This window comes from Grammomys surdaster, unplaced genomic scaffold (genome assembly GCF_004785775.1).
Source record: "Grammomys surdaster isolate TR1022 unplaced genomic scaffold, NIH_TR_1.0 130, whole genome shotgun sequence".
In the NCBI taxonomy this organism is placed as follows: Eukaryota; Metazoa; Chordata; class Mammalia; order Rodentia; family Muridae; genus Grammomys; species Grammomys surdaster.
Genome location: NW_021604588.1, coordinates 1,613,311 through 1,625,750, shown reverse-complemented (window position 1 = coordinate 1,625,750; position 12,440 = coordinate 1,613,311). Strand labels below are relative to the sequence as shown.

The 12,440-nt window shown below is 42.8% G+C and overlaps 1 protein-coding gene across 3 annotated transcripts in view; it reads left to right on the top strand.

The window, feature by feature from the left end:
• Positions 1–7,616: 7,616 nt before the first annotated feature.
• Positions 7,617–12,440, top strand: part of Cep350 (centrosomal protein 350) — a 137,301-nt gene continuing 132,477 nt past the window's right edge. For all 3 annotated transcript variants that reach the window (XM_028758394.1, XM_028758401.1, XM_028758385.1), the window contains exon 1: positions 7,617–7,689. The gene's annotated coding sequence lies outside the window, so the exon portion shown is untranslated. The remainder of the gene's footprint in view (positions 7,690–12,440) is intronic.

Genomic DNA, 12,440 nt, shown 5'->3' with positions numbered 1-12,440 from the left:
GTTTCTTTCTTCCTTCCTTCCTTTCTTTCTTTCTTTCTTTCTTTCTTTCTTTCTTTCTTTCTTTCTTTCTTTCAAAAAGACTTATTTATTTTATGTATATGAATACACATTGCTCTCTTCAGACACACCAGAAGAGGGCATCAGACCCCATTACAGATGGTTGTGAACCACCATGTGGTTGCTGGGAATTGAACTCATGTCCTAGAGTAGGCAGTGCTCTTAACCACTGAACCATTTCTCCAGCCCTCTTTCTCTCTTTTTTCTCTCTTTCTCTTCCCCCTCTCTCTCTTTCTCTCTTTCTTTCTTTCTTTCTTTCTTTCTTTCTTTCTTTCTTTCTTTCCTTCTTTCTTTCTTTCTTCCTCTTTCTTTCTGTAGTTTATCTCTGGAAATTGCTCTCACAGACACACTCAAAGGTGTACTTTCCTTATCTGGGTATGTCTTAATCTAGTCATGATGATCATTGGGTTGGCTAGTTGTTGCTGTTGTTATTTTGGTTTTCCAAGACAGGGTTTTTCTGTGTAGCCCTGACTGTCCTGGAACTTGCTCTATAGACCAGGCTAGACTTGAACTCACAGAGATCTGCTTGCCTCTGCCTCCAGAGTGCTGGGAATTAAAGGCATATGCCACATCAACTTGAGACAGGATAGAGTTTTCAAAAAAGTGGGAACATCAATTGAGAAAATGCCTTCATAAGCTAAGTCATTTTCTTAATTAGTGATTAACGGGAGATGGCCCAGGCCATTGTGGGTGGAACCATTCTGGAGCTGGTGGTCCTGAGTTCTATAAGAAAACAAGCTGAGGAAGCCAGTAAGTAGCACCACTCTCTGGTTTCTGCATCGGCTCCTGCCTCCAGGTTCCTGCCCTGTTTGAGTTTCAGTCCTGACTTCCTTTAATGATGGATTACAATGTGGAAGTGTGAGCCAAGGAAACCCCTTCATCTCCAATTTGCTTTTAGTCATGATGTTTCAGCACAGCAAAAGACTACCGTCAAGGTTAGCTATCCCAGACAGAAATACTCGGCTCCTTCCCTGGCCCCACCGTCCTCTGTTCTGCTGTCAAGTTTGCAGTCTCTTTTTTCAGGCCAGAATCCAGCTTTGGGCTCCCTCCCTGCTCCCTGCCCCCCCGACACACACACACACACACACACACACACACACACACACACCCCAAGCTATCTGTATAGTCGCTTCACGACCTGCGTTAATAGTTTGAGGAGAGAAAGAGTCTACCTATGTACCTTGTCACCCAGCCTCTTGGATGAAATCTTCCTCTCAGAGCCTTTGCAGGTACAACTTCTCTATTTTCAAACTAGTGACTGGGTTGAATGGGCTTGTGTGAATCAGGGACCTGCTTTCTGAGTTCTCCTTTGAAAAGGCTTGTGTCTTGGAGGCCTGCCTCGAAGCTACAGCTACTGCTGTCACTTTGTTTTAGGAACTTAAAATTTCTGATTTTAACATTGGATTGAGGTCAAATTCACCTCAGTGTAACCTCTGTAGGTAAGCCTATGTCATTTTGTTCTCTGGATTTACTGTCTCAGGTCTCTTCCCCTCCCTCCTGAGACCCCCCACATTGTGTAAACGTAACTGGTTTTTACTAACCATTAAGATGTTGATGGACATCTAGGTTACTTATATTTTCTGGCTATTGTGTAACAGGCAACAAATATGCATAAGCAAGCATCTCTGTAGTAAATATAGGATTATTTGGGTATACGCCTGAGGATTATAGCTGGATCACGTGGCAGATCTCTTTCTAGCTTTCTGAGAGAGCTACATACTGCTTTCCACAGTGGCTGTACCAGTTCACACTCCTCCAGGCAGAGAGAGTGTTCCCTTTCTGCCATATCCACACCAGCCTTTTTGTCTTAATCATAGCCATTCTGACTGGAGTAAGAGAAAATCTCAAAGTAGTTTTAATTTGCTTTTCTCTGGTGGCAAAATATGTTGACCATTTAAAAAAAAATCCAAAATGAAACATATTTTCAGCCATGTTATTTTGTCTTGAGAACTTTTTGCATGTTTTCACATTCATTTTAGTTTCATTTTTAGAATAGGTTGGGTTATTTGCTGTCTTAATGCATAGCTTCTTTTGAGGGTTTATTTATTTTTGTGTATTCTAGGTACTAACATTGTCAGATTTATTTATTTATTTATTTATTTATTTATTTATTTATTTATTTTGGTTTTTCGAGACAGGGTTTCTCTGTATAGCCCTGGCTGTCCTGGAACTCACTCTGTAGACCAGGTTGGCCTTGAACTCAGAAATCCGCCTGCCTCTGCCTCCCAAGTGCTGGGATTAAAGACGTGCACCACCACTGCCTGGCTCATTGTCAGATTTATAGCTGCTAATGATTCTCTTTTCCTCTTCTGTAGGTTGCCACACAAATTATGGTGTCCTTTAATTTTTCTCCTTTATTTTATGATTGTTTTGCCTGTATGTATGTCTGTAAACTACAAGCATGTACTATACCTACTGAGGCTAGAAGAAGTGGTCAGATACTTTGGGTCTGGAGTTCTGGATAGTTGTAAGCTATCATGTTTCTCTGGAAGGACAGCCAGTGCTCTTAACTGTTGGGCCAGTTCTCCATCTACGGGGGTCCTATACAGAAAATCCTTTCACGTGCCTATAAGTTCATAGGTGGTATCAGGTCTTTGTTTGTTTTTTTTTTGTTTGAGACAGGGTTTCTCTGTGTAGCCCTGGCTGTCCTAGAACTTGCTCTGTAGACTAAGTTGGTCTTGAATTCAGAGATCCATCTGCCTCTATCTCCCAAGTGTTGGGATTAAAGGTCTGCCAAGCTTTTAAAATCTTTATTACATTTATTTGAAGTGTGTGTGTGTGTTTCTGTTTGTCTGTGACACAGAAGACAGAAGAGGACATCAGATCCCCTGGAACTGAAGAGTTACAGTTGGTTGTGAACCACCATATAGATGTTGAGAATTGATCTCGAGTCCTCTAGAAGAACAGCTAGTGCTCTTAACCTCTGACCCATCTCTCCAGACCCTGGGTATCAGGCTGTATGTGACATCCTTGGTCCATTTGGAGTTAAGTTTTTTGGAGAGTGAGAGAAGAGGATCTAGTTTCATTCTTCTATATATAGCTACCCAGCTTGGCCAGAACCATTTGTTGAAGATGCTGTCTTTTCTTCAATGTATATTGTTGGCCTTTAAAAACAATCTGGTAACTGTGAGTTTATATGAGGGTCCTCAATTTTAAGAATAAGTAAAATTAAAAAAGAAAAAGCTCAAGAGTAAATAAAAAGGTTAAATCTAGAAAAAGGAAAAACCAAGCAAAGGAATCAGTAAATGTACTTCTGTGTTTTGATTAAAATGGGATGGAAATTTATTATTTCAATTGGTCAAGTTTATTGTTGAAAATGTAGCTAGGGGCTGTTAATAAGGCTCTGCAGGTGAAGGCACGTACTACATAAGCCTAGCAACCTGAATTCAATCTCCAATAGCCATGTCAAGGGAGACGGAGAGAATGGACTCCACAAAGTTATCTTGAGGTGTGTGCATGTCCTGCCTCAACACACTAACAAGCAACACTATAATTAAAAAAAAAAAGATAAAAGGTAGCCAAGCATGGTAGCACATACCTGCAATTCTAGTACTTGGGAAGTAGAGTTGGGAGGATCAGAGGTTCAAGGCTGGCCTCAGCTACATGAGACCCTGTCTCAATAATTCCCCACCCCCAACACACACACACAAGAAAAGTTGATGATTACAGATCGGATTTGGTCTCCAAGATTGACATGTTCTTAGCAACATCCCGAGATGATTCTCATGCATCATTTTGTACAGTTAATACAAAGAGTGAAAAACTCATTATATTACTAAGGATATGTCTCTCCACTTGTCAATTTATTGCCTAGAATTAATATCAGATATATCATGTTCAAGAAAGAATATATCAAATTCATTCAAATTTTCGTTCAAGAGAGATCAACTACTTAAACATATTGATTGCCTATTCAAATATTTTCAATGAAACATTTAAAAAATAAAATGGAATACTGTCATAGCTAATTTTATGTCAACTGGACTTAAGAGTCATCTGAAAGGAGGGAAACTCAACTGAGAAAATGCTTCCATAAGATTCAGCTTGTATTACTCAGGGTTCTCTAGGGTAGCAGAATTTATAGAATGAATCTCTTTATATACACATACATACACACACACACATATATATGTATACATGCACATACATGTACACACACACACATAAGGAGGTTTATTAGAATCACTTACAAGCTATGGTTCAACAAATCCAACAATGGTAGACTATGAATGGAAAGCTCAAGAATCCAGAAGCTGCTCTGTCAGGCTGGATGGCTCAGCTTGTCTTCCATAAACAGTAGAATTCCAAAGAAGTAAGCTCTAAGGCCAGGGAAGAAAGGAACTTGCTTGCAAGGCAGGAGTAAATAGTAAAATCCTCCTCCTTCCATGTCCTTATATAGCACTGGTTCTCAACCTTCCTAATGCCAGGACCCTTCAGTATATATAGCTCCTCATGTTGTCGTGATCCCCAATCATAAAGTTATTTGTTACTTCATAACTGTAATGAATCAAAATATAAATATATAACATGCAGGATATCTGATATGTGACCCCCCCAAAGGGGTCATAACCCACAGACTGAGAACCACTGTTCTATAAGAAAGCAGACTGGGCGAGCCATTTTGAGCAAGCCAGTAAGCAGTACCCTTCCATGGCCTCTGCATCAGTTCCTTCCTACTGGTTCCTGCCCTGTTTCAGTTCCTGTCCTGTGGGGTGTCCCAGTGGGTTTCCACGCTGCGGGCCCCACATGAATGAGGAACGTTTATGGTTCCAGAGGCCTGGAGGCTTTGGCGGCGGCAGGCCCCAATGACACGAGGAAGTCCTTGGTTCCAAAAGGGTTTATTGTCATGGCGGATGGTGGATGAATCTGGAAGTACCCCCGTAAAAGTCAGGCCAGTCCTGAGTTAAATAGGGAGGGGGAAAGGGGAAGGATTGGGGGAGGATCTGGGGAGGCATGCTTAATTTGCTCCACCCTCTGGCTTTCATTAGTATGTAAATCCCTAGGGCCTGAGGCCTATAGTCACACCCTCTACCTGTGCACTTTGGAAGGGGCTGTAATGGCCTACGTGACTGAACAATGTAATTCTATGGAGACTAGACTGCTTTTCAGGACCCTGGGTTCTTGGGGTGCGCTGAACTCCTGTCGGTTCTCACGCAGAGTCTTGGGGTTCTAGGCACCTGCCCAGCCCTGTACCAGAATACTCTTAAGTCTCACACTGTCCTGATTTCCTCCAGTGATGACAGTGATATGGAAGTGTGAGCCAAATAAGCCCTCTCCTCCTCCAGTTGCTTTGGTCATGATGTTCCACCACAGCAACAGAAACCCTGACTTAGGATGAATACCTAGACCAAAGTTACACAATGAATACATAGTTCCACCAGGCTCCAAGTCCAGACCTTTGTGACTACAGAGTTCATGATCTTATGATCTTGGTGTACAGACGATGTTGTCCCACAAAACTGTAAGAGGAAACTTTGATACACTTGAAAGCCAATACTCTTGAGGGAATAAAAAATCACAGAATATCAAAAAGAAGAGAGATTATCTAGGCATGGTCTTGCAGGTCTGTGAGCCTATCACTCAGGAGGCTAAGGCAGGAGGACTGTGAATTCCAGGCCAACCTGGGCTATCCATCCAACAGGATCTTGCCAGAAAGAGAAAGGGTGGGGGGCAGAGAGAGAGCAGGCAGACCAATGCTGCTGACACTAACACAAACCTCATTTCCAGGAGGTAATGTGGGAGGTGGGAAAGTATCAGTTAGCTTTGGAGTAAATGAGATTCTTTATCTCCTATTGATCGTTGCTATAATATTGGGCAAATAGTGTTTTAGAACCCATTTCTTCCTTTTATAAAGGAATTTTATTAAGTATAATTTCTAAATAAGGTGATTGGATACATTCTTTAAAGTCTGGGAAAAGGTTAATTTCATTTTTCTTCTTATTACATGTATGTATGTATGTATGTATGTATGTAATCATAACTATCTTCTCGTGCACTGCATGCGTGGCGGCTCGCCTGTGGAGGTCAGAGGACAGCTTGCAGGAATCTGTTCTCTTGGTTCACCATTCTGGGTTTGGGGATCAAACTCAGACATTCTGGGCTCGGGGATCAAACTCAGATTGCTGGGCGTGGTGGCAAATCCCTTTACCTGCTAATCCATCTCCCTACCACAGTTCCACTTTTCAAATCTTTTTCTTGCTACTGCTTGCATACTCGGGATATCCACAATTCTAATCTTTGCTTCAGTGCCTCTTCTCAGGGAGAGGGTATACATTTACATGTGTGCTGGACTTTTGTACATCCATGTAGTTCCTGCTGCCTTACGGAGAGGATCGGTTATTGTCGTCTGGTTTTATTGATATGGTCAAGGTAAAGAACATTTATTGAACATCTACAGTGTTCTAGTTACTGTGCTAGGTAGGCCCTATTGGGTATATATAGAAAAAGACTTTAAGACACTCATTGTACTTTAGATGAGAAATAACTCCTAGGCAAAGTAACTATCGGAGCCTAGAAGGTGAAGAGCTTAGTTTCCGTGAGCACGGAAGGTGGCAATATTTGCAGAAAAGCTGTCCTTTAAAGTCTTGACAGATGATAGAATTCACCAAGCGGAGGCTGGGAAAAGACAAAGCTAAGAGAAAAAATATTGACCCCAGAGGGCTTCTCAAATCACAACACCGAATGGAAAGGAAACGTAGTTTTATTTGCTTTGGAATCAGTTTAAGCCATCAGCGTGCGTGCTAAACAGAACTGTAAACCCTGGCCAATGAGATGGCCACAGTGACAGCAGCGAGCAGCTGCAGCAGCTGCAGAGCTGCGGTTACTCTGGACTGCCTAGAGTGACGATTTATTCCGATCATTGCTGAAGCATCCTCAACTCTCAGAAAACTGCCGGTTCCCGGATTCCGGGTTCTTCCTTGTCAAGTCCTCAGCGTGTTTTGGCCCGGGGGTGAACCGCTCAGCCAGAAGGCCCAATTAGCGTCAAAGGGAAGGGGGTGGTCTCCTCTGCGGATAGACCTGGGCTCCTCCCGAGTCCTGCTGAGCGCTCATCGCGCCACACCAAAGATGGCTTCCCCGAGTTCTCTAGCTTCGGCTCGTCTAGCGCTCATCCTTCGGCCACACTCAACATGGCCCTATCCCAGGGTTGCATTCCTGCGGAACCGTCTCCGGACAGTTCTCGCGAGGTTTGGAGAGTCTTCCCCCCCCCCAACTCTCCGCCCTCTCCCTCCCCGACTGCTCCCGCCCTGCCTCGCGCCGCCGCCACCGCCACTGCCGCCGGCGCCGCTCCTCCTCCGTGTCAGTTGTTGAGCTGTAATGGCGACTGGGCCGCCGCTGCCGAAGTGACTCCCGGGCGGGGGAGCGGGGCCGGACCTGCGCCTGAGAGGACTGCGGAGAGCCGCAGCTCGGGAGGGAGCTCGCGGAGGGGCAGAGGAGGCCGCCTCTGCGCCTCTCCTTCCTTCCCTGCCGCCCGGCAGATCCTGGGAGCCGGGGCGAGGCGGGCACCCGGTGCGTCCCCGGAGCCGGGAGGCCAGGCCGGGCAGCCCTGGGGCCGGTCGGGGCGGCGTCCCTGCACCCTCCGCCAGGCCCCGCGGGATGCACCGTGGGAGCCGAGGGCGGAGGCGACACTCTCAGGTGAGCTGCGGGGAGACCTGGCGGAGCCTGCGGACGCCTCCTCCGCCTCGGATGTCTCTGTCCGCGGTCCCAGGTCCCCGAGGTGGCCAGAGAGGCGGGGCGGGCCCCCCTGGCACTGCCTGACGTCCCCCTGGGGACCCTCCTTGGGTCCCGAGACTTTTCCTGGAGGGTCTTCCTGAGACCTGGGCTCCCGGACCTACTGGTGCCCACTGAAGACCAGATGTCTTTGCTTACCTGCCTGCCAGTGTCGCCCTCAGCACCCTCGCCCTTCCTCTTGTCTGCATAGAGTTAAGTCGCCTCTCACCTTTGGTCTCCGAAGTGTCCCTTCTTCGTTTGGAGATCGAGCATATTTTGGGAAATTCCGGGGCACTAGCTCCAGTGTCAGGAACAGTTTCTGTTCCTTTTCCTGGGTGTAATATTCTCAAAGTGCAGTATGGGGAAAACTTTGATCACCTCCAGTCCAGCAGTTGTTGAATGGAGTCTACCGGCTTATTCACACATGATTGGGCGGGGAGGGGGTGACATTTAACAAGCCTTACACGTTGGAAGTTGTCACTCTCCCCTCCCCCCTCTCTTAAATTCAGACTAATAATGCTAAATCATATTTAGCTAATGTCACAGATAAAAGCAGAAATTTGCCTGGATTTTAGTTTTCAAGCTAGGAAGTTGCAAATAGGTATAGATTTTTAAAATGGATTTTTGATGTTGTAACAAATGTTTCATTTGGGGAAAAATGGGTCGTTAGGAATAGTGGTCGGTATCCATGTACTCTACTTAATTGTTTTGCTGGTGGTCCTTGTTTTGAATTTGGAGAAGTCGTTAGCGTTGCCATGTTAACCTGCTCTCTTAGCTTGTATTTTCAAGATTTAAAAGGAAAGTCCATCCTAGACCAACCTACTATTAGCACCTGGGGATTTTTGAAGACACAATGATAAAATACTGCAAACTACTTTCCATTTAAAAACTTTCTCAATTTAAAATATTGCTTTTTAAAAAAGTCAGTGTGCTGCTAGTAACATGGGATTGTGACTTTGGAAGACTCTTAGACCTGTACTGAAAGTTACTTCATGCCCATGAAAGTGTAAGAGTTTTTGTATACTAAATTGACAAAGTATTAAATGCAACAAATTTGAACTGTTATTGCATTCAACTTAGTACACCTTAATCAGAATATAAAGGTCATGCTAGAATACATTGTATATGTGGATAAATGTGTATCTTGTCTTATCATAGCAGAACTTTGTGCTTATAGTGATAGTAATGTTTGTAAACAATTTTGTATATATGAAAGACTTTTTTCTGACGTGTATTGGTATATAGTATTATTTAAGACCATCAATACTATAGAATCAACCTTTTATGGTGTTAATACATTTATGAATTAAAGTTTTAAAATTTTTCTTCTGATTGTCATTTTTTAAAATCCATTTTTAACACACTATATAGGAGCACAAGAAAGGAAGTGAAGTCCTTATATAACTACTTCAGTTTGTTAAACTTCTATAGCTTAAAGTGAGGGCAAAAGAGAAGTTGTATGAAATAACTGACTTTTTGGGGGCGGGGGGATGGGTGTACTTCCATATCCATGAATTAGTCTTCATGTATTCTTGTGAGCAAGGGAGACAATGATCTTTATTTTGTAGTTATGGAAATGGACATACAAAGCCATTAATTTATGTGACTGCTGTTTTTATTCTGTAGATATTCTGGAATTAGCTATATTTTAAATTAAATATTAGCTTTAGATACTTTTGCCATTTGTTATTATTTCAAAATATTTTAAAAATATTCTTCCTTTGCACATGACACTTGTTCCTTATGGTGATTTCTGGTCTTTAAAGGCATTAGTATTTTCATAAAATTTTATTAATTATTAGTAAGTCATAAATTATTATAATGGATCACTGCTCTATGTAGTTGTGATTGTTATTTGTGCTGTGTGGGTCAAATTGCAAAATAGTTTTCCTTATTGACTTTCCCCCTCTGTCACACAATTTTTAGTGTTGCGCATAGTTAAAGGAAAGACTGCAGTATCTCTCTGCATTGATTCTGTTGTCGTCGATCATTGGTATTCCTCAGCGGAACTTCACATTTACCTTTGAGTATTTTGGGTTATTATTTATTTCTCATCTGGCCTCCAAGCTCTGTTCTGGCAGAGGTCTTCTATTTGTTACAGTGCACTCAGTTTCTAGCATATACTAAAACAATCAATGAATAATAGTTAAGTTCATCTCAGTCCTAGGGTAATACTTTAAAATCAAAACAGAAAACTGGTTCTTAGTTCATAGGCACATTTTAGCTTTTCTTAGACATGTGCTCCAAATATCTGTTCAAAATTACTGGGTATCAGGGGAATGACAGCCTGGGATTTAAAAGCCACTGAGAAAAGCCACAGGTGGTCCTAAAGCGCTGCTGAGCTTAATGAGTCGCCCAGGTGCTCTGCTGTAGCTGTAAAGAAGATGGAAGCTTTAGGACCCTAACCTGCTGTACTAGAATTACAGACTAGTAATACATTTAGGTCCTTCTTAATCACAGGACTGGGTGTTGAGAATATTGGAGTCCAGTCTCCATGTTGTGTATGTTAGAAAGCCAGCATCATAGCTTGAGAAGGATCCACTAAGCAGCTCTAGGCTTACATTTGTTTTATGTGTCAGATAATTGTCAAATCAGAAGGCAATTATGATTAACTGGGCAATTATGACTGGTTAGCATTAATTACAAATTCAAAGCGGATTTCAGTTTTCATGTTAACTTAAAAATATTAGACTATAAATTTAGTTTAAGTAGAACAACTTTCTAGGATGAAATTTGGCATTGCCTATCAAAATTTAAATAAAGTACATGTACTATTTGATAAAATCATTTAATGTTTGTGAGTTTTATGTTACATAAATTTTGACACAAGAGCCCAACTATAAATAAAGAATATTCATTTATCATAATTACAAAAAAAAGGAAGCATACATATTAAAAACGTTCAAAATGTCTGTTGGTAAGGGAATAGTTAAAATCATGGTATATTTATGCTGTGAGATAGTTCACAGTTGTTAGCAGGCTTTAGGGATCTATATTTACTTTGTGAGAAGCAGCTGAGCGTGTCCCTCAGCACATGGAGTAGGCAGCAGTTCTTACAGGTTCACATCCTAACTATACTTGGTACCAGCTGTGGCTGTTAGTGACTTAAATTCATCTGTAAGGTGGATAGAATGATAGTCCTTGCCTCACGGGACGATTGTGAGCACTAAATAAGTTAGTGTCTGTATTCTAAGTAAGCGCAGTGTGCATTATGAAACTGCTTCCTATCACTATTATGTACTGACATGGGACAGTGCTCATGACATAATAGTGTGTGCAAGAAATACTGTGTAATATGATTTGACTTATAGAAAAGTAGACAGGGGCCAGTAAGATGGCTCAATGGATAAAGGCGCGTGTTCACCTATGAACACGGATCACAAACAACCATAAAGCACGTGCAAGGCTATCAGGAGTTCATCAGAATATGTTGGATTCAGTTAGCCTCATTCGTGTGTCCTCTTCCATTTGAAGATAGTGGTCTCAGTTCCCTTCTACTGCATCTGTCAGGACAGTTTCCTGTCCACTAATTTGATGGTTTGATTAATATTATGTTCCATTTTATTGAATATATCAGGGATAAGTTCTTCAGTTGACTATATCCGAGAGGAAAATTGTTCATTCATTTTGAGAGAGTTGTCACCTGTGGTGAATGCTGTCAAGAGGTCAGGTAGCCCTCTGGATTTGGAGAAGGGGTCTTTGGTGATTTTAGTGAGAGAGGGTGATGATGGTGACCTCCCTGCAGCTGCTTGAAAGGGACTGAAAGGATCTCGAAATGGAGACGTGGAGTAGAGTCGACATTTCTCAGAGGTTTCTAAAGGAAGACATGGTAGTGACTGGGGTCCTGGGTGAGGGATTTTATCTTTTTAAGATGTCCTTAAGCATAACTGCATATAGGGAAATGTTGGAGAGGGGAGACTGGGACACAAGCGTGAGGAAAATGTGGCCAGGAATGGGGTGTCCTGAGAGACCCTGCGGAAGTAGCTCTAAAAGTAGGTGCAATGTTCCTACGGTACTTTTCTCCAAACGTTCTTCCTCTTCCTCCTCTTCTTCCTCCTTTTCTTCCTTCATCTTTCTTTTTCTTTCTTCTTTCTTCTTCTGCCATGTGTGATAGTGCACACCTGCCTAGCACACAGAGAAGCAGCTCTCTGTGAGTTCTAGGCCAGCCTAGTCTATGTAGACAGCTCCAAGCCAGCTACAGCTGTATAGTAAGAAAAGGACACAGTTAAAATGACATTTTACTTTTGCAACACTCTCTCTCTCTCTCTCTGTCACACACACACAGCGTAAGGAGGCCAGAGACCCTCTTACAGGAGTCCGGTCACCCACCCCACTTGTTTTTCCGTTCTCCCCAACAAACTCTTAAGTTAATCAGATAGGGGCTTACATTATACCTAGGCATTCTTGGAACTCCCTATGTAGCCCTGACCTGCAGTCCTCCTGCCTGAGCCTTCTGAGTGCTGAGATTATAGGCCTGCACTACCACACCTGGCTGCCTTATACCTTTTTTTTTTTAGATAGAGACCATTATGTAGCTCTGGCTGTCCAGGAGCTTCAGTATAGACCAGGCTGGGATTGTGATTGAACTTGCAGCTATACCCCTGCCTTAGCTGTCAGAGTGCCCAGATTACAACTGTTCATCCCCAAGCATGGTCTTTGTACCTTTCTTATAAGGC